This window comes from Nycticebus coucang, chromosome 2, assembly GCF_027406575.1.
Source record: "Nycticebus coucang isolate mNycCou1 chromosome 2, mNycCou1.pri, whole genome shotgun sequence".
In the NCBI taxonomy this organism is placed as follows: domain Eukaryota; kingdom Metazoa; phylum Chordata; class Mammalia; order Primates; family Lorisidae; genus Nycticebus; species Nycticebus coucang.
In genome coordinates, this window is record NC_069781.1 from 107831279 (window position 1) to 107849109 (window position 17831).

The 17831-nt window shown below is 38.8% G+C and overlaps 1 protein-coding gene, 1 non-coding gene and 1 pseudogene across 3 annotated transcripts in view; 1 reads left to right on the plus strand and 2 right to left on the minus strand.

Annotated features, from left to right (window-relative positions):
* Nucleotides 1-17831, plus strand: part of PHF2 (PHD finger protein 2) — a 124479-nt gene that overhangs the window by 31100 nt on the left and 75548 nt on the right. The gene's annotated exons all lie outside the window — the stretch shown is intronic.
* LOC128576378 (SH3 domain-binding glutamic acid-rich-like protein 3) lies at nucleotides 737-1175 on the minus strand (annotated as a pseudogene).
* Nucleotides 1274-1414, minus strand: LOC128579929 (U4 spliceosomal RNA). The gene has a single exon (XR_008378303.1). It is a non-coding gene; the product is annotated as a U4 spliceosomal RNA (small nuclear RNA).

Sequence of the window (17831 nt, forward strand, 5' to 3'; positions counted from 1 at the left end):
TAGCCCAGCAAAGGCCAGGGAATACCACTGCCCACTCCTGGCCTGATTCAGTGCAGGGCCTGGGACAGGAGCAGTGGGTTGGCACTCCACTCCTGGGGTCAGGGAGTAGAGTATCTGAGGAGGAATAGGCTTTGGATTGAGGGGGCAGGAGGCCTTGCTTTTAAATTTGGTGAGATGACACTCATTCACCTTTGTGTGGGATTCTAAGATTAAGTAACAGCATGTTTTGTGATCTCCTTGCCCAGTAAGTCAAACTTTCTCATATTCTGGTTCTTGTCCATTTGCTTACTCATTCTTTATTATTGTAAGTAATATCTGAGTTAGAATCTTTGCATTCTGAGCATTTATTTAGCATTTTCTTCATGAGATTTTCCCACTTGGGTAGCTTTTTCCTTTCTCCCTCTCAGCCTTCCCACTGATGACTGCTGATGATGCCACATTTCTCTAGGACCTTCCTTTAGGGAGTATGTGGACACACAGAAAATTTTTTTGTTTGTGATTTCTTTGTTTGTTTGTTTTGCCAGTAGAATGGGCATTTAATCATCTCTAGAGGCTTTTGTGGGGGGATTTTGGGGCCTTTGGCAGAGCTCTGGCTAATGGAACCAACAGAGGTACCCGTCAGCTAGTGCCAGACAGGGTGACAGTCCCAAGGCCTGCTGGGGCTGTTATTTAAGACAGTTTCTGAGACTAAGTGGGTAAGGAATGTTGCCTTCGAATGGAGAAGAGGGAGCTACAGTTAGAGAGTGGAGAACGGGCCTCAGAGCAGGAGAAGAACTCTAAGGTCAGAGTTCCTAAGGTTAGGAACAACAGGGAGTTGGTCACAAGGTCATTCATAGTCAAGTGAGAATGTGGAGACATGGGAGTCCAGTTGGGAAGTTGCGGGCCACCTTAACTCAGGCCAGCTTCAGGAACTTATATAGCGTGTTTTGTTCCATAGCCTCCATGAAAAGCTCATAGTTCCCAAAGTACTGGTCCCTATTGATAATCTTGGGTAGGGTGGCCTTGGGATTGCCTGCCAAGGCTCACATCTCATCCCTCAGGGCATTGTCCTTGGAGATGTTCACTAGTTGCTATAGAATGTGCTTCCCATCCAGGATGTGGGTCACCTTGCTCTGCTGGGACTTGATTTCATGTGAGCCAGTGACTGACATGCTGCAGACACAAAGGCCACTCATGCTACAGCCAGACGGACATGCCAATGGTCAGAGGGGTGGTGGGAGTGGCAGCCGCAGTGCCGGGAGAACTGTGATGTAGTTGTTTTTTTTTTTTTCAGTCTCCCTAGAGACTGTCAAAAATTGCCAATGCTGTCTATATTTCAAGTCGTCATGGCGGGGTATTGGGAAAAGTTTTCAATTAGCAATAATCGCGCCTCGGATAAACCTCATTGGCTACGATACTGCCACTGCACAAAGCTGTGATATAGTTTTAATAGATTTTATTTTTAAGAACAATTTTAGAGTTACAGAAAGATTGAGTGAAAAATACAGAGTTCCCATATAAGTTCTCCCCAAATTTCCCCATTATCCTGTTTCCCCAAAAATAAGACAGTGTCTTATTTTAAGGTGTGCTCCCAAAGATGCGCTAGGTCTTATTTTCAGGGGATGTCTTATCTTTCCTGTAAGTAGGTCTTATTTTCGGAGGATGTCTTATTTTCGGGAAAACAGGGTATTAGCATCTATGTAATCTTTTTGTTACAGCTGAGGAGACAGTATTGATCTGTTTTCTTTCTTTCTTTCTTTCTTTTTTTTTTTTGAGACACAATCTCACTATGTCGCTCTCAGTAGAGTGCTGTGGTGTCACAGCTCATAGTAACCTCAAACTCTTGGGCTTAAGCAATTCTCTTGCATCAGCCTCCCAAGTAGCTGGGACTATAGGCACCCACCACAATGCCCAGCTGTTTTTTTGTTGCAGTTGTCATTGTTGTTTTAGCTGGTGTGGGCCTGGTTCAAACCCGCCAGCCTCTATGTATGTGGCCGGCGCCATACCCACTGAGGTACGGGTGCCGCCATGATCTGTTTTCATGAACTAAATCTATGTCATACATCAGGATTTACTACTTGTGTTGTGCATTGCTGACTGTGATGTTGTATATCCACCACTACAGTATCATACAGAAGTTTCACTTGAAGTTTCTCTGGGCTCCACCTGTTCATTCCTCCCCTCACCCCCAACACCTGGGAACCACTGATGTTTTTGCCATCTCCATGCTTTTGCTTGTTCCATAATGACATGTAACTGAAATCACATAGTATGTAGGCTTTTCAGATAGGCTTCTTTCGCTTAGTAATGTGCATTTAAGTTTCCTCCATGTGTCTTCGTGGCTTGATAGCTGATTTCTTTTTAGCACGGAATAATATTCCATTGTCTGGACGTGTCACAGTTTACCTATTTACCCACTAAAGGACATCTTGGTTGCTAACAAGTTTTGGCATTTATGAAAAGAACTACTATGTAAACAAACCTTTGTAAACTACTTTGTAAACAAACCTCCATGTGCAGGTTTTTCTGTGTAGACATGGTTTTACACATATTTCTTTTAGGTAGATAACAAGTAGGGCAATTGTTGGATCATTTGTTGAGAGTATGTTTAGTTTTGTAAGAAACCACCAAACTGTTTTTCGTAATGGCTATACTATTTTGCACCCCCACCAACAGTGAATGAGAGAGTGCCAGCATTTGGTGGTGTTTGTGCTCTGGGTTTTGGCCTCGTAAGAGGTGTGTAATGGCAGCTCATTGTTTTAATTTGTATTTCCCTGATGACGTATGATGTGGAGTATCTTTTTACATGCTTGCCATATACCATCTCTGGTGAGATGTCTGTTGAGATGTTTGGCCCAGTTTTAATTGGGTTGTTGTGTTCTTATTATTGAGTTTTACAAGTTTTTTGCATATTTTAGGTAACAGATATCCTTTAACAGATATATATTGTATAAATACTTTCTCCCTGCCTGTGGTTTGTCTTTTTATTCTTTAATAGTGTCTTTTACAGAGTAGAAGTTTATAATTATAGTGAAGTCCAACTTATTAATTTTTTCTTTCGTAGATCATGTATTAATCAGGGGTCCTCAAACTTTTTAAACATGGGGCCAGTTCACTGTCCCTCAGACCGTTGGAGGGCCGGACTATAGTTTAAAAAAAAAAACTATGAACCAATTCCTATGCACACTGCACATATCTTATTTCGAAGTAAGAAAACAAAACGGGAACAAATACAATCACACCGCCTCATGTGGCCCGCGGGCTGCGGTTTGAGGACCCCTTTTGGTGTTACACCTAAAAACTTACTGTCATCTCGATATCTAGATTTTCACCTGTTATCTTCTAAGAGTTTCATAGTTTTCCATTTTCCATTTAGGTCTATAATCTACAGATAGTTTTTCTGAAATGTATAAGATCTGTGTCTCGACTTTTTTTTTTTTCATTTGGATGTCTAGTTGTTCAGCACCACTTATAGAAAAGACTGTCTTTTCTCCATTGTATTGCATTTGTTCCTTTTTCTTTCTTTTTTTTTTTTTTATTGTTGGGATTCATTGAGGGTACAAGAAGCCAGGTTACACTGATTGCATTTGTTAGGTAAAGTCCCTCTTATACTTGTGTCTTTCCCCAAAAGGTGTGTCACATGCTGAGACCCATACCCCCCCCTTCCCTCTCGCTTCTCTTCCTTTCCTCCATCTCCCTCTCTCCTTCTCTCTCTCTGCTTTCCCCTTCCCCCACCCCCCACTGTGTACTAGGTCATTAATTTTCCTCATATCAAAATTGAGTACGTAGGATTCATGCTTCTCCATTCTTGTGATGTTTTACTAAGAATAATGTCTTACACTTCCATCCAGGTTAATACAATACAAAGGATGTAAATTCCTTTTTTTTTTTTTTTTGCAGTTTTTGGCCAGGGCTGGGTTTGAACCTGCCACCTCCGGCATATGGGGCCGGCGCCCTACCCCATTGAGCCACAGGTGCCGCCCGAGTCTCCATCTTTTTTAATGCCTGAATAGTATTCCATGGTATACATATACCACAGTTTGTTAATCCATTCCTGGGTTAGTGGGCATTTAGGCTGTTTCCACATTTCGGCGATTGTAAATTGAGCTGCGATAAACAGTCTAGTGTAAGTGTCCTTATGACTAAAGGATTTTTTTCCTTATGGGTAGATGCCCAGTAATGGGATTGCAGGATTAAATAGGAGGTCTAGGTTAAGGTCTTTGAGGTTTCTCCATACTTCCTTCCAGGAAGGTTGTACTAGTTTGCAGTCCCACCAGCAGTGTAAAAGTGTTCCTTTCTCTCCACATCCACGCCAGCATCTGCAGTTTTGAGATTTTGTGATGTGGGCCATTCTTGCTGGGATTAGATGATATCTTAGGGTGGTTTTGATTTGTATTTCTCTAATAATTAGGGACGATGAGCATTTTTTCCTATGTTTGCTAGCCATTCGTCTGTCATCGTTAGAGAAGGTTCTATTCATGTCTCTTGCCCATTGATATATGGGATTGTTGGCTTTTTTCATGTGGATTAATTTGAGTTCTCTATAGATCCTACTTATCAAGCTTTTGTCTGATTCAAAATATGCAAATATCCTTTCTCATTGTGTAGGTTGTCTATTTGCTTTGGTTGTTGTCTCCTTAGCTATACAAAAGCTTTTCAGTTTAATTAAGTCCCATTTGTTTATTTTTGTTGTTGCGATTGCCACAGAGGTCTTCCTCATAAAGTCCTTCCCCATGCCAATAGCTTCCAGTGTTTTCTCCACAGATTCTTTGAGGATTTTTATTGTTTCATGCCTCATATTAAGGTTTTTTATCCATCTTGAATCAATTTTTGTTGAGTGGAGAAAGGTGCGGGTCCAGTTTCAGTCTTCTACATGTGGATATCTAATTCTCCCAGCACCATTTATTGAATAGGAATTCTTTCCCCCACTGTATGTTCTTGTTTGGTTTATCGAAGATTAGGTGTCTATAAGATGTTAGTTTCATTTCCTGGTTTTCTATGTGATTTTAAATGTCCATGTCTCAATTTTTGTGCCAGTACCATGCTGTATTGACCACTGTGGCCTTGTAGTACAGCCTAAAGTCTGGTATGCTGATGCCCCTGGCTTTGTTTTTATTACTAAGAGCTGCCTTAGCTATACGGGTTTTTTTCTGGTTCCATACAAAACGAAGAATTTTTTTTCCAAGTCTTGAAAGTATGATGTTAATATTTTAATAGGGATGGCATTGAATCAGTAGATTACTTTAGCAAGTATACACATTTTAACAAGGCTGATTCTTCTTCGCCAAGAGCATGGTATGCTCTTCCATTTGTTAATATCCTCTGCTATTTCTTTTCTTAGGGTTTCATAATTTTCTTTATAGAGGTCCTTCACCTCTTTTGTTAGGTATATTCCCAGGTATTTCATTTCCTTTCAAGCTACTGTGAGGGTGGTTGTGTCCTTGATTAGCTTCTCATCTTGTCTGTTATTGGCGTATACAAAGACTTCTGGACATTGATTTTGTATCCTGAGACATTACTGTAGTTTTTGATGACTTCCAGGAGTCTTGTGGTTGAGTCTTTGGGGTTCTCTAAGTATAAGATCATATCATCAGCAAAGAGGAGAGTTTGAACTCCTCTTTTCCCATTTGGATGCCCTTTTTTTCCTTATCTTGCCTCATTGTATTGGCTAGAACTTCCAGCACTATGTTGAATAGTAGTGGTGATAGAGGACACCATGTCTAGTTCCAGTTCTAAGTGGAAAAGCTTTCAGTTTTACTCCATTCAGTAAAATATTAGCTGTGGGTTTGTCATAGATAGCTTTGATTAGTTTAAGAAATGTACTACTTATGCCTATACTCCTCAGTGTTCTAATTAGGAAAAAGATGCTGGATTTTATCGAATGCTTTTTCTGTATCTATTGAGAAGATCATATGGTCTTTGTTTTTGCTCTTGTTGATATGGGAATAATTTTCATGGACTTATGTATATTAAACCAGCCTTGCATCCCTGGGATGAAACCTACTTGATCATGGTGTATGACTTTTTTTGATAATAAGCTGTAGTCTCTTGGCTTGGATTTTGTTGAGAATTTTTGCATCTATATTCATTAGTGAAATTGGTCTGAAGTTCTTCTTTTTAGTTCGGTCTTTTCCTGGTTTTGGTATCAGGATGATGTTTGCTTCGTAGAACATACTGGGGAAGATTCCTTCCTCCTCAATTTTTTGGAATAATTTTTGCAATATGGGAATAAGCTCTTCTTTGAATTCTGGTGTGAAGCCATTCAGACCAGGACATGTTTTTGTTTGGATATTTTTTTATTGTTTCTTTGATCTCAGTGCTTGAAATTGGTCTGTCAGGAGCTCTATTTCTTCCTGGCTAAGTCTAGGGAGAGGGTATGATTCCAAATATTGATCCATTTCCTTCACATTGTCGAATTTCTAGGCATAGAATTTCTTGTAGTATTCAGAGATAATCTCTTGTGTCTCAGTGGCATTTGTTGTTACTTCCCTTTTTCATTTCTGATTGAGGTTACTAGAGATTTTACTTTTCTATTTCTAGTTAGTCTGGCCAATGGTTTATCTATTTTATTTTTTCAAAAAACCAACTCCTTGTTTCATTAATTTTCTGAATGATTCTTTTGTTTTCATTTCATTAATCTCTGATTTAAGTTTGGATATTTCTTTTATTCTGCTGTGTTTAGGTTTAGATTGTTCTTCTTTTTTCTAGTTCCATAAGATGGCTTGGGAGTTTGTTGATGCACTCTCTTTCTGTTTTTCAGACATAGGCATCTAAAGTGATAAATTTCCCTGTCAGAACTGCTTTTGCAGTATCCCACAGGTTTTGGTAGCTTGTGTCTTCATTGTTGTTATGATCAAGGAAGTTAATGATTTCCTTTTTTATTTCTTCCTGCACCCAACTGTCATCCAGTATTAGGTTTTTTAATTTCTATGACTTTGTGTGGTGTTGAATGTTTTTGCTGGAGTTGAGTTCCACCTTTAGTGCCTTGTGGTCTGAGAAGATACAAGGTAAAATTTCAATTCTGTTGAGGTTTGTTTTGTGTCCTAGGATATGATCAATTTTGGAGAATGTTCCATGGGGTGATGCGAAGAATGTCTATTCTTTAGCTTTGGGATGGAGTATTCTATATATGTCTATCAAGCACAGTTTTTCTATTTCTCATTTGAGTCCCTTATATCTTTGTTTAATTTCTGTTTAGGGGATCTGTCCAGCAGTGTAAGAGGAATGTTGAAGTCCCTTGTTATTATGGTGTTATAGGCTATCATATTGCTCAGACTAATTAAGGTCTATTTCAAGAGTCTGAGAGCATTTAAGTTGGGTGCATAAATGTTTAGAATTGAAATGTCTTCTTATTGTATTTTTCCCTTGACCTGTATGACGTGTCCATCTTTATCTTTTTTGACTTTAGTTGCTTTAAATCTACTTGTATCTGAAAATAAGATTGCAACCCCTGTTTTCTTCTGAATTCCATTTGCCTGGAAAATTGTCTTTCAACCCTTAGCTCTGAGTTTTAATTCGTCTTTTGAGGCTAGGTGTGTTTAGTGCAGACAGCAGGTGGATGGCTTGTGTTTTTTTAATCCAATCAGCTAGTCTATGCCTTTTCAGTGGGGAATTTAAGCTGTTAACATTTATTGAGAGAATTGATAAGTGTGCTAGTGTTCTATTCATCTTATTTTGTGAAAGTCCATTGCTTAGTTTTATCTTTTGCATCATCGTGGAAGCTAGGTTCTGTCCTTTAATTTCTAGATGCTTATGGGGTGGTCCATTGCGTAGAACAGGCTGAATTACTTCCTGTAGAGCTGGTCTTGTTGTGGCAAATTTCCTCTATGTTTGCATATCAGTAAAAGATTTGATTTTTTCCATCAATATTAAAGCTTTGCTTAGCAGGATATAGAATTCTGGGTTGGAAATTGTTTTGTTTAAGTAGATTAAAGGTAGATGACCATTGTCTTCTGGCTTGAAAAGTTTCATTAGAGAAGTCTGCAGTCACCATGATGGATTTGCCCCAGTAGGTCAATTGGCACTTACTCCTGGCAGCTTGCAGAATCTTTTCTTTTGTCTTGACTTTGGAAAGGCTCATCACAATGTGTCTTGGAGATGCTCTATTTTAGTTGAGGTGACTTGGGGTTTGATATCCCTCTGAAAGGAGTGTGTCAGAATCTTTGGTGATATTTGGGAAATTTTCATTTATAATATTCTGTAGTATGGCTTCCATTCCTCTGGGGCATTTCTTTCCCTTCTGGGATACCTATAACTCATATGTTTGAAAGCTTCTTAAAGTCCCATAATTCTATCAGTGAACGTTCTGCTTTCTCTCTCTTTTTTTCTGCCTCTTTAACTATCTGAGTTATCTCAAGAGCTTTGTCCTCTACCTCTGAGATTCTTTCTTCTGCATGGTCTAATCTGTTGTTGATACTTTCTATTGCATCTTTAAGTTCCCTAATTGCTTTGATCCCTTCAGCTCTGCCATCCCTTTCTGTATTCTTCATATCATTCATCTCTTATTTGATTCTGTTTTTGGACTTCCTCTTGGTTGTTTTCCACTTCCTCAGCAATTTCCTTTATTAGTTTCATCATCTGTATTTTAAATTCCCCTTATGTCGTTTCTAACATTTCTTTATAGGTGGAATCTTCTGTAGTAGCTACCTCACAGTCCCTTGTGGTAGTTGCTCTGGACTGGTGTTTCATGTTGCCACAATTTTTCTGCTGATTCTTCCTCATGAGTGTTTTCTTTTATCTGTTTCCTTGCCCTAATTTTCCTTTTACTTCCTTTGCTCTTTAAGTTACTGCGCCTCTGGTCTGAGGTTTCGATGAGTCCTTTTAGTATAGGACTAAAAGGATGAGAAGATTGAAGAGCAAGAAGGGAAAAAAGGTTTAAAAAAGAGAGAGAGAAAGGAGAGGGGGTGAGTAAAAGGGAATATTGACAAAGAGAAGAGAGGCACAGAAAGAGGAGACAGGAGTAATAAAAGTGTACAGTAGGGTACTTTGACCCACACCTTAAAAACTCCAAACCTCTGAGGGTGCTGGGTTGGGTGGTTCCCTTAAGGTCAGCAGCTATTTGCCAGCCTGAGCAGACACCCTACCCTACCTCCCTCAGAGGGAAAAGACAGAAATACTATAAATCAAACCAAAACTAGCAAACATAAAACCTTACAGGATAAGACTGGAGGAAAAACCAAATAATAGGGGCAGAAACACTAGGAAAAGTGAAGTTCTTATTATTAAAGAAGGCAGCAATGCAAAATTATATTTACACTAGAAAAATGAAGAAAGGAATAGAAAAAGAAACAAAAAAGAAAAATCTAGGAGGGGAAAGTAAAAAAAGAAAGAATAAAAAAAACAAATCCGAAAACAAAGCAGTGTATAGATCTTGCAGAATATTGTCTGGGCAACAGGTGATCTTCTGGGGCATGAGATGCTAATCACAATGCTGATACAGCTGTATGAGATGGAGATTGGAGGCCTCTGCTGACTACTTTGTCCTCAAACCTGGCAGGGTTGAGAGTCTGAATCTCTCCTCAGCATGCTTAAAAGACACTTTTAACCAGGGGTCCTCAAACTGCGGCCTGCAGGCCACATGAGGCTGTGTGATTGTATTTGTTCCTGTTTTGTTTTTTTACTTCAAAGTAAGATATGTGCAGTGTGCATAGGAATTTGTTCATAGTTTTGTTTTTTATTAAACCATAGTCCAGCCCTTCAATGGTCTGAGGGACAGTGAACTGGCCCCCTGTTTAAAGAGTTTGAGGACTCCTGCTTTAAACCATTAACCTTGGCCAAAGCCTTCCCAGGAAAGCACTTGTTGCTGGGATCTCTCCTGAAGTAGCTGCCTGCTAATTCAGTGCACCAAAACCGGCCACACTCTATGCTGCTAAGGGCTAAGGCCGCAGGGTAGCTCTCCCACTGCCAAACACTGGAAGTTCTGCTCTTCCCTGAAGGCTTTTGGCATTGCTCATAGTCACTAAATTACTCACCCAAGGTCTCCCATCCTGGGCCTCCCTCTGAGACCCTGAGGGCAGAGCCTGCAGGGGCAGTTCTCCCACAATCATTGTGCATGTCCTATAGCCAAATGAAGTTAGCTCCCTTCTCACTTAAAGTCCCCTGCATTTTCGCTCAAGTTCTCCCAAGGTAATTCAAATGAGTGCCTAAGTCCAAACAAACAAAACAACCCACAAGGAAGGGTTTCCCTGTCTGTAATCTTGATGCTATTGTGGTTACAGTTGCAGCAGCTTGTTTGCAACCACTTGCCAGTTCTCCCCTGCTTCCTGGGGTCCAGAAGTCTCTCACTGGCTCCCTGTGTCCCCAAAGGGATGTTTCTGGGCAGAGCCCACAAGCCAGAGATGCCTGGAGTCTTCTCTCCCCGATCTCACTGCTCCTTGTTGCAAAGAAGGTGTTACTTGGCCACCATCTTGCTCTGCCCCCTTGTTCCTTTTTCTAAGATTGGTTGACTATATTTGTGTGGGTCTATTTCTAGCTCTTTATTCTTTGCTATCAATCTATTTGTTTTTTTCATAAATACCACACTGTCTTGATTACTGTAGCTTTATAGGAAGTCTTGAACTCAGGTGGCATCAGCCCTCTGACTTTGTTCTCCATCATATTGTTCCAGGTCTTTGGTCATTCCTTTAAATTTTAGAACCTATTTGTCAGTCTCTATAAAATAATTTGTTGGGATTTCAATTTGGATTGCTTTGAATGTATAGATCAAGTGGGGGAAGAACTGACATTTTGATAAATATTGAGTCTTTCTCAATTACATGAACATGTAATATCTTCCCATGTATTTTGTTCTTTGATTTCTTTCATCAGAATTTTGTAATTTTCCTCATATAGATTTTCTCTATATCTTGTCATATTTATATCAAGTTATTTTATTTGGGGGGGGTGCTAATGTAAATGACATAGTATTTTTAATTTCATATTCCAGTTGTTCCTTGTTGGCAAATAAGAAGACAATTGACTTTTATGTATCAACCTGTATCCTGCATCCTTGCAATATACGCTGTATAAATGGTTTTAGTTTCAGGAATTATTTTGTTAATTCCATGAGACTATCTACACAAATAATCATATTGTCTGCAAATAAAAGCAGTTTTATTTCTTCCTTCCCAATGTTTATGTATTTTATTTCCTTTTCTTATCTTATTGCATTAGTTTGGAATTCCCAGTACAGTATTAAAAAGCAGAGGTAAGAGGGAGACATCCTTGCCTTGTTCCTGATATTAGAAAGAAAGCTTTGCGTTTCTCACCATTAAGTATAATGTTAGGTGTAGGTATTTTGTGGGTTTTCTTTATCAAGCTGAAGAAGATCCCCTGTATTCCTAATTTGCTGAGAGTTTTTTGTTTTAATCATGAATGAGCGTTGGATTTCATCAAGTGCTTTTTATGCACTGTTGATGTGATCATGTGAATTTTTTTTTTCTGTAGTGTGTTGATATGATGGATTGCATTAATTGATTTTCAGATGCTGAACCAGTCTTGTATATTTGGGATTAATCCTATTTGGTTGTAATATGTAATTCCTTTTATATATTGTTGAATTTAATTTGCTAATATTCTATTGAGAATTTTTTTTTTTTTTTTTTGTAGAGACAGAGTCTCACTGTACCACCCTCGGGTAGAGTGTCGTGGCGTCACACAGCTCACAGCAACCTCTAACTCTTGGGCTTACATGATTCTCTTGCCTCAGCCTCCCGAGCAGCTGGGACTACAGGCACCCACCACAACGCCCGGCTATTTTTTGTTGTTGTTGTTGTTGTTGTAGTTGTCATTGTTGTTTGGCAGGCCCAGGCTGGATTCGAACCCACCTCCCTTGTATGTGGCTGGTGCCCTAACTGCTGAGCTACAGGCTCCGTGCCCAGGATATTTTCTCCTTCCTTCCTTCCTTCCTTCCTTCCTTCCTTCCTTCCTCCCTCCCTCCCTCCCTCCCTCCCTTCCCACCTCAGTGCAGTGCCATAGCATCATAGCTCACAACAACCTCAAGCTCTTGGGCTCTAGCAATTCTCTTGCCTCAGCCTCTCAAGTAGCTGGGCCTACAGACGCCCGCCATAGCACTTGGCTATTTTTAGAGACAAGGTCTTGCTCTGGCTCAGGCTGGTCTGGAACCTGTGAGCTCAGGCAATCTATCTACCTTAGCCTCCCAGAGTGCTAGGATTACAGGCATGAACCACCATGCCCAGCCCTGTATTTCATTTTCTACAGTTTGAGTATAATGTGCCCAGGTATAGATTTTTGGGGCTTTTATGCTGCTCGTTGTCCTTTGAGTTTCCTTTAATACTGATGTGTGCTTCAGTACTGATAATTAATTTTAGAAAAATTTCAGCCATTATTACTTCAAATATACTCCATTCTTCTTTGTATTTTTTTATTATATCATAAACACATAGATCATGTATACATTAATGCATTTATGGGGTATAATGTGTTGATTTCATATAGAATTAAGAATGATTACATCACACTGGTTAATATATACCTCATCTTGTTTACTTAATTATTGTGTTAAGACATTTATACTCTATACTTAATAGATCCAACGTGTACTCTTGCATTATGCACCATAGGTGTGATCCCACCATTTAACTTCCCTTGATCTGACCTTCCCCCTCCCCTCCTATCTCCCCCTCCTCCCTCTCCACTAAGTAGGATATGTTCCAGCTCCATCCATGTAAACATAAAAGAGGTAAAGTCTCCATCTTTTTTTTTAAAGCTTCATAATATTCTATGGCATACATATACCACAATTTATTAATCCATACATGGGTAGATGGGCACTTGTGTTTCATTTCCTTCCTTTCATGACTTGGCTGTTATGAATTGAGCTGCAATGAACAATCTGGTACAAATATCTTTGTTATAAAGTTATAAGCCCTTGGTAGAGTGCTGTGGTGTCACAGCTCACAGCAACCTCCCACTCCTGGGCTTAGGCAGTGCTTTTGCCTCAGCCTCCTGAGTAGCTAGGACTACAGGCACACGCCACAACACCTGGCTATTTTGTTGTTGTTGTTGTACTTTTGCCGGGGCTGGATTCAAACCCGCCACCCTCCATATATGGGGCCAGTGCCCTACCCACTGAGACACAGGCACTGGCCTAGTTATAAAGTGATTTTTGGTCTTTTGGATATACACCTAGTAGAGGAATTGCAGCATCAAACTGCAGGTCTACTTTTAGATCCCTGAGTATTCTCCATACTTCTTTCCAAAAGGGACATATTAGTTTGCACTCCCACCAGCAGTGGCTCCACATCCATGCCAACATCTGTAGTTTTGGGATTTTGTTATGTGAGCCACTCTTACTGGAGCTAGATAATATCTCAGAGTGGTTTTGATTTGCATTTCTCTGATGATTAAAGATGATGAGCATTTTTTCATGTGTCTGTAGGCCATGTGCCTATCTTCTTCACAGTAGCTCCTGTTCAAGTCCCTTGCCTACAATGAAATGGGATTACTTTTTCTTTTCTTATTAATAAGTTTGAATTCTCTGTGGATTCTGGTTATCAAAGCTTTGTCAGAAGCATAACATGCAAATATCCTCTCCCGTTCTGAGGGCTGTCTACTTGCTTTACTTACTGTGTGCTTGGCTGTGCAGAAGCTTTTTAATTTGATCAGATCCCAGTAATATATTTTTGGTGTTGCTTCAATTGCCTGTGGTCCTCCCCATAAAGTATTTTCCCATGCCAATTTCTTCAAGTGTTTCTCCTGCACTTTCTCCAAGAATCTTCATAGTTTCATGTCTTAAGTTTAAATGTTTTATCCAGTGAGAGTCAATTTTTGTTAACGGTGGAAGGTGTAGGTCCAGTTTTAGTCTTCTACAAGTCGCCAGCCAATTCTCCCAGCACCAGTTGTTAAATAGAGAATCTTTTCCCCAATTTATATTTTGATGGGCATATCAAAGATCAAATGAGGATAAGTGTCTGGGTTCATCTCTTGGTTCTCAATTCTGTTCCATACATCTACCTCTCTATTTTTGTGCCAGTACCATGCTGTTTTGATCACTATAGATTTTTAGTATAGTTTGAAGTCTTATAGCGTGATTCCTCCTAATTTTTTTTTATTTCTGAGTAATGTCTTGGCCATTCAAGTTTTTTTCTGGTTCCATATAAAATTAAGTACTATTTTTTCCAGATCTTTAACGTATGATGGTGGTGCTTTGATAGGGACTGCATTAAATTTGTAAATTGCTTTAGGTAATTTGGACATTTTAACAATGTTGATTCTTCCCAGCCATGAGCATGGTATGTTTTAACATTTGTTAACATCTTCAGCTCTTTCTTTTCTTAGAGTTTCATAATTCTCTTCATAGAGATCTTTCATGTCCTTTGTTAGGTAAATTCCCAAATATTTCCTTTTTAATTATTATTATTGAATCATAGCTGTGTACGTTAATGCGATCATGGGGCACCATACACTGGTTTTATAGATCGTTTGATACATTTTCATCATACTGGTTAACATAGCCTTCCTGGCATTTTCTTAGTTATTGTGTTAAGACATTTACATTCTACATTTATTAAGTTTCACATATACCCTGTAAGACACAACGCAGGTGTAATCCCACCAATTACCCTCCCTCCACCGCCTTCCTCCCTCCTTCCCCTCCCTTTGCCCCTTCCCCCTATTCTTAGGTTATAACTGGGTTATACCTTTCATGTGAAAGCCATAAATTAGTTTCATAGTAGGGCTGAGTACATTGAATACTTTTTCCTCCATTTTTGAGATACTTTACTAAGAAGAATATGTTCCAGCTCCATCTATGTAAACATGAAAGAAGTAAAGTCTCCATCTTTCTTTAAGGCTGCATAATATTCCATGGTGTACATATACCACAAATTATTAATCCATCTTTGGTTCGATGGGCACTTGGGCTTTTTCCATGACTTAGCAATTATGAATTGGGCTGCAATAAATATTCTGGAACAAAGATCTTTGTTATAATGTGATTTTTGGGCTTCTGGGTATATACCTAGTAGAGGAATTATAGGATTGAATGGCAGATCTATTTTAAGATCTCTAAGTGTTCTCCAAACATCTTTCCAAAAGGAATGTATTAATTTGCATTCCCACCCAGCAGTGTAGAAGTGTTCCCTTTGTCACATCCACGCCAACATCTCTGTTCTTGGGATATTGTGATATGGGCTAATTTTACTGGAGTTAGATGATATCTCAAAGTAGTTTTGATTTGCATTTCTCTGATGATTAAAGATGATGAGCATTTTTTCATATGTCTGTAGGCTGTGCTCCTGTCTTCTTCAGAGAAGTGTCTCTTCAAGTCCCTTGCCCAGCCTGCGATGGGATCACTTGTTCTTTTCTTGCTTATACATTTGAGTTCTCTGTGGATTCTGGTTATTAACCTTTGTCGGAGTCATAACTTGCAAATATCTTCTCCATTCTGAGGGCTGTTTGCTTTCTTTACTTACTGTGTTCTTGGCTGTGCAGAAGCTTTTTAGTTTGATCAGGTCCCAGTAGTGTATTTCTGAAGCTGCTTCAATTGCCCCAGGGGGTCCTCCTCATAAAATACTCGCCCAGACTGATTTCTTAAAGGGATTTCCCTGCACTCTCTTCTAGTATTTTTATAGTTTCATGTCTTAAGTTTAAATCTTTAATCCAGTGAGAGTCTATCTTAGTTAATGGTAAAAGGTGTGGGTCAAGTTTCAGTCTTCTACAGGTTGCCAGCCAGTTCACCCAGCACCATTTGTTAAATAGGGAATCTTTTCCCCACTGAATGTTTTTAATTGGCTTGTCAAAGATCAAATAATGTTAAGTAGCTGGATTCATCTCTTAGTTCTTTATTCTGTTCCAGACATCGACTTCTCTGTTTTTGTGCCAGTACCATGCTGTTTTGATCACTATCAATTTATAGTATAGTCTGAAGTCTGGTAGCATGATTCTTCCTGCTGTGTTTTTATTTCTGAGTAATGTCTTGGCTATTCGAAGTTTTTTCTGATTCCATATAAAATGAAGTATTATTTTTTCAAGATCTTTAAAGTATGACAGTGGAGCTTTAATAGGGATCACATTAAAATTGTATATTGCTTTGGGTAGTACGGACATTTTAACAATGTTGATTCTTCCCAACCATGAGCATGGTATGTTTTTCCATTTGTTAACATTTTCAGCTATTTCTTTTCTTAGAGTTTCATAGTTCTCTTTATAGAGATCTTTCACGTCCTTTGTTAGATAAACTCCCAAATATTTCATCTTCTTTGGCAGTACTGTGAATGGAATAGAGTCCTTAACTGTTTTTTCAACTTGACTATTGTTGGTATATATAAAGGCTACCAATTTATGAGTTTTGATTTTGTAACCTGAGACGCTGCTGTATTCCTTGATCACTTCTAAGAGTTTTGTAGTAGACTCCCTGGTGTTTTCTAGATATACAGTCATATCATCTGCGAAGAGTGAAAGTTTGATCTCTTCTGACCCTATATGGATACCCTTGATCACCTTTTCTTCCCTAATTGTGATGGCTAAAACCTCCATTACAATGTTAAAGAGCAGTGGAGACAATGGGCAACCTTGTCTGGTTCCTGATCTGAGTGGAAATCATTTCAATTTAACTCCATTCAATAGGATATTGGCTGTGGGTTTGCTGTAGATGGCCTCTATGAGTTTAAGAAATGTCCCTTCTATACCAATTTTCTTAAGTGTTCTGATCATGAAGGGATGCTGGATATTATCAAAAGCTTTTTCTGCATCGATTGAGAGAATCATATGGTCTTTGTTTTTTAATTTGTTTATGTGCTGAATTATACTTATAGGTTTACGTATATTGAGCCAGCCTTGAGACCCTGGGATAAAACGGACTTGGTCATGATGTATAATTTGTTTGATGTGTTGCTGGATTCTGTTTGTTAGGATCTTGTTGAATATTTTTGCATCTATATTCATTATTGATATTTGTCTATAATTTTCTTTTCTTGTTGGGTCTTTTCCTGGCTTGGGGATTAGGGTGATGTTTGCTTCATAGAACGTGTTGGGTAGTCTTCCTTCTTTTTCTACATTTTGGAACAAGTTGAGTAATATAGGTACTATTTCCTCCTTAAAGGTTTGGTAGAATTCTGATGTGAAGCCATCTGGTCCTGGGCTTTACTTATTCGGGAGATTTTGTATGGTTGATGTTATTTCAGAACTTGATATGTGCCTGTTCAACATTTCCACTTGATTCTGGCTAAGTCTTGGAAGGTGACGTGCTTTCAAGTATTGATCAATTTCCTTCAGATTTTCAGATTTCTGAGAATGAAATTTCTTGTAATATTCATTAAGGATTTTTTGAATTTCTGAGTAGTTTGTTGTTATTTCATCTTTGTCATTTCTGATTGAAGAGATTAGAGATTTTACTCTTTTTTTCCTGGTTAGGTTAGCCATAGGTTTATCTATTTTATTGACCTTTTCAAAAAAATCAACTTTTTGTTTCATCGATCTGTTGTATAATTCTTTTGTTTTCAATTTCATTCAATTCTGCTCTAATTTTGGTTATTTCTTTTCTTTTACTGGGTTTGGGGTTTTGATGTTCTTCCTTTTCCAGTTGGTTGAGATGTCCCATTAAGTTATTAACTTCCTCTCTTTCCGTTCTCTCGAGGAAGGCTTGCAGTGCTATAAATTTCCTTCTTAGGACTGCCTTTGCAGTATCCCAGAGGTTCTGATAATTCATGTCTTCAGTGTTGTTTTGTTCCAAAAATTTGGCAGTTTCCTTCTTAATCTCATCTCTGACCCAGCTATCATTCAGCATAAGGTTATTTAACTTCCATGTTTTTGTATGAGTATGCAGATTCCTTTTGTTACTGAGTTCAACTTTTATTCCATGGTGGTCCGAGAAGATGCAAGGAATAATTTCTATTCCTTTAAATTTACTGAGG